This window comes from Tupaia chinensis, unplaced genomic scaffold (assembly GCF_000334495.1).
Source record: "Tupaia chinensis unplaced genomic scaffold, TupChi_1.0 Scaffold000097_1, whole genome shotgun sequence".
Taxonomy (NCBI): Eukaryota; Metazoa; Chordata; class Mammalia; order Scandentia; family Tupaiidae; genus Tupaia; species Tupaia belangeri.
Window position 1 is genome coordinate 6512260 of NW_006159559.1, and position 4852 is coordinate 6517111.

The following is a 4852-nucleotide window of genomic DNA, read 5'->3' on the forward strand; positions in this document are numbered from 1 at the left end:
ATGTTGGTGACTGGTTACTGAGCTAATACTGAGCTAAGAAAATAGGAGGGACTTGAGCCAGCAGGCAGCATAATGGTAAGGTGCTGAACTCCCACATGACCAACTGTGGTTTGAGTCCTAGACCTGGAAGCTTTAAACTCATACTGAAACTCATACTGGGCGTGTGTGTGTGTGTCTGTGTCCCAAATCCCAAGAGGAAAGTAGAAAAGGGATTATAGCATGGTCATCCCCCTGGGGGTAATTTCTCTCTGTCCCTATGATGAGTGTATGTGCTCTATAGCAAAAATCTCTCTTCAAAAAAAAAAAAAAAAATAGAAACAATGTGGAGGATTGGAGTTTTGCCTGAGGCTTGGACTCTAAGTCAAAAACTGTACTAATTATAGCCTTGATATAGTTTTGGCCAACAGTGTAAAAAAAAGCTCTTTTAGAAGTTATTAGGAAAAGCAGTTGATTAATAAAGGCAGTTAAAAATAATAAAAACATGTCTTGAGCTCACTTCAGCAGTATATATAGTAAAACTGGAATGCTATAGAGGAGATCAGCATGGCCCTGAGGAAGCATGAAATGCAAATTTGTGAAGTGTTCCATATTTTAAAATATATACCGAATGTCTGTACTCTATAGCAGAAACTGAAGGATTGAAAGATAAACTAGCAGGGAGGGCCACTGTAGAGACTAGAGATAGTAAGACAGGGTGGGTAATAGGAGGTGGGAGGAAGGGGATCAGGGGAAAAAACAAACAAATCATCTAACAAACACAAAAATGAAGTTATCTTTTCATGATAATGTATATGGTGATATCTTTGACTTGATTGTTATGGACTTGATTGTTATGCACAGTGCTGTGCATTATAAAGATGTATAGTGATTAAATATAAATTAAAAATTAATTAAAATTAATAATGTATATTATGAAAAAACTGTGGATTTCCAAATTTGGGCACCAAAATAAACTTGTACTTAAAAAAAAAACCTTAAAATTTTAACATAAAATATATGATTTGTTAGCTTTTATTAAAGTCTCCTTTTTGAATGTGCTTATTTTTTCAAGAATGATAACTAGAATATACGGGTTGTAGCATTCAGTTTCAGTTTCTTTAAAGTGGAACTTTTAAAAGATACTTATGAAACAATCTTGGTGCAGAGCCCAAGGTTATTACATACTGTTTTCTAATCTTCTATAGTTGTTTTGTCAACTATTTTGACAATAGTTTTTAAAACTCTACTGAATCTTTCCAAAGGATTCTATTTAGTTTACATGGAAACAAAAACTCCTTTTTTATGTATATCTATTAATTTGCCTTAAATGAATTAAAATTACATGTTACTATAACAAGTTCAACTGGCATGAACAAATTTGGTTAGCAACACAGCTGACTCATAATAAGCTTACTAGTCAACATGTGAGACTAGTAGTGTGGGGCCTACTAGTGAGCAGCCTCCACCCATGAAACATGGTTAAGTGGTAGGCATGGACTCCTTTACAAAGAGGATGGAGAACACCAGTTAACCTAGAAAATCAAAGTGGTAGTATTTAAAAAGTATCTATTATGGACTAAATGATGTATCGCCCCTAAATAAATATGTTTAATCCTAACCTCTGGTGTGGCTATAGTTAAATGAGTCATGAGAGTGGAGTCTTGATCCTAGAGAATTCGTGTTCTTATAAGAATAGACACCAAAGAGCCTCCCTTTCAGTGCCATGTGAGGAGACAGCCAGAAGGTGGCTGAATACAAGTCAAGATGAGAGCCCTCATCAAAAACCAGCCCTGCCACACCTTATCTGGGACTTCTGGCCTATAAATTATTGAGAAAATTAATTTCTGTTCTTTAAATTACTCAGTCTATGATATTTTGTCATAGCAACTTCACTAGACTAAGACATTATCCTTTTGTATTTAATATTTCATACTCTGTCGTTGGCGCTGGAGAACACTTATTAGTAAATGTGGAATAAGTAAATCAGTTGGGTCAACAAAAAACTTATTATAATTTCTGGAAAATTGACCTAAAGTATACATTATAAAGTAATGGACCCTGATAAATAGCACATTTGAACTTTATCTCAGGCAAGTATTGACAGGTATTTACAGATCTATTTCTAGTGGTGAATTATTGAATATAGCTACTTAGGGACCAGCAGATGGCATAATGGCTATGTTGCTGGACTCCCATGTAGTCGACCACAGTTCGAGTCCTGGACCCAGTGGCTTAAACACACACCAGACCTGTGTGCATGTGTGCACAAGATCCTAAGAGGAGAATGGAGGAGAAGGGATTGCGATGTGGCCATTCCCCCAGGGGGTGATTTCTCATTTTCTGTCTCTCTGTCTCTCTCTGTGTTTCTGGCCAGCACACGCGTTGTAGAGCAAAAACCTTTCAAAAACAAAACAAAACAAAACAAAAACAAAAACAAAAAAACATAGCTACTTAAGTCAGCTCCTGAGCTAATCACTAAAAAATAATCACAGATAGCCCTTTGCAGGTTAGATAGCTTTCTTATGGTAGAGTCTCTTAGCAAGAGTCTCAGGGTGTTATCATAGCTGTACTTTGAAATGAGAAACATGAACCAAGAGCAAGACAAAACACCTGCTGTCTCTTTTCCATATGTTAGTAACGTTCTATTGCTTGCTATTAGAAGTCCTACTGGTATAAGACACAAGAAAAATAAAGCCATATAAGGATTAGAAGAAAATCTTAAACTACCATTATTTTCATCTAATATGTTTTCCTATATTAAAATATGAAAGGAAATCAACAAGTAATAATTATGCAAACCAATGATATTCCTAAAAGCTAGCAACAAATTGTTCCAAAATATGATTTTTGAGATATCATTTATAAAATCTTAAATGTATAAAATATCTAGAAATAAATCTTTAAGAGCTGTGGAAAACTTTTGTTAAAAAAAAGTAAAGTGGGGCTGGCAGGTGGCATGATGATTAAGGGCTCTAGACTCCCACATGTGTGAGCCCGGTTCAAGTCCCGAACCTGACAGGTTGCTTACTCACCACTTTCCCTCTCTCTTGTTCTCTCTTTTGCTCTCATTCTGTCCCTCTTCAGTCAAATTAAAATAAATAGATAATTAAATAAAGTCTCTCTCTGTGTTTCTGGCCAGCACACGCGTTGTAGAGCAAAAACCTTTCAAAAACAAAACAAAACAAAACAAAAACAAAAACAAAAAAACATAGCTACTTAAGTCAGCTCCTGAGCTAATCACTAAAAAATAATCACAGATAGCCCTTTGCAGGTTAGATAGCTTTCTTATGGTAGAGTCTCTTAGCAAGAGTCTCAGGGTGTTATCATAGCTGTACTTTGAAATGAGAAACATGAACCAAGAGCAAGACAAAACACCTGCTGTCTCTTTTCCATATGTTAGTAACGTTCTATTGCTTGCTATTAGAAGTCCTACTGGTATAAGACACAAGAAAAATAAAGCCATATAAGGATTAGAAGAAAATCTTAAACTACCATTATTTTCATCTAATATGTTTTCCTATATTAAAATATGAAAGGAAATCAACAAGTAATAATTATGCAAACCAATGATATTCCTAAAAGCTAGCAACAAATTGTTCCAAAATATGATTTTTGAGATATCATTTATAAAATCTTAAATGTATAAAATATCTAGAAATAAATCTTTAAGAGCTGTGGAAAACTTTTGTTAAAAAAAAGTAAAGTGGGGCTGGCAGGTGGCATGATGATTAAGGGCTCTAGACTCCCACATGTGTGAGCCCGGTTCAAGTCCCGAACCTGACAGGTTGCTTACTCACCACTTTCCCTCTCTCTTGTTCTCTCTTTTGCTCTCATTCTGTCCCTCTTCAGTCAAATTAAAATAAATAGATAATTAAATAAAGTTAAAATAAAATAATTCTTTAAAAAATAGTAACCTTTTGGAAAGATATTAAAGAAATAAATGGCTGTAGATGGGAAGTTTCAGTAACAGAAAGTCACCAGCTCTTCCCCGATCCAAAAAAATCCAACAGGCTTTATGCACAAAAGTTAATGACTTCACTCTAACATCCATATGAATGGGCAATGGGCCAGAAACTGCTAAAATATTTCTTAAGAAGTGTAAGTTACTCATTCTTGAATGTATGAATTATGTGTCCTAAAGCTACAGAAATTTGAACAATGTGGTATAGGACAGAATAAGGCTAGCACAGCAACAGAACCTAGACTGAAGGAAGGCCTAGAAACAGATTCCCTTACACATAGAACCTTATTATACACTAGAGGAGGCATGACAGGTCACGGAGACAGGACGGTTGTCCAAAGTGAAAAAAAGTATTTTAATCTCTACTTCATATAATTTTCCAAAACAAATTTTAGGTAAGTAAAAGATGTAAATGTGTACTTTAAAATATTTAGAAGAAAATATCTTTAGGACTTTGGATTAAGAAAAGCCATTTATAAGCGAGATTTAAAACTGCACACCATAAGAGATAAGATTAATAAGTGAGATTAATTAAAAATGGAATGCATATCCCATGACGCAACAATTCTGTTCCTAAGCATGTACTCTGAGAAATTCTCCATATGTACCTGGAGACATGTATGAGGATGTTCTCTGAAGTACTGTTTGAGATAGCTAGGAATTAGAAATAAGCTGCACGGGCCAGCCATGGTGAGCAGTGGCAGTGTGCTGCCCTGCGATGCTGGAGCTATGTGGAGGAACCAAAGCAGGGTTTGGTTTCCGGTCAACACTGGGTGTTCACCTGTGTGCCTGTGATCCTGGCTGGATGGGAAAGCTGAGGGGACTATTGCAACATGACACCCTGTTGAGGGTGCCTGTCTCTCTCTCTTTCTCACGAAAGAAAGAAATCCATACTCTTGGCTCTGCTCTTGC

At 35.9% G+C, this 4852-nt stretch overlaps 1 non-coding gene across 1 annotated transcript; it reads left to right on the top strand.

Moving 5' to 3' along the window:
* The first annotated feature begins 492 nt into the window (after positions 1-492).
* On the top strand, positions 493-594 carry LOC114006886 (U6 spliceosomal RNA). The gene has a single exon (XR_003548549.1). It is a non-coding gene; the product is annotated as a U6 spliceosomal RNA (small nuclear RNA).
* The last annotated feature ends 4258 nt before the right edge of the window (positions 595-4852 follow it).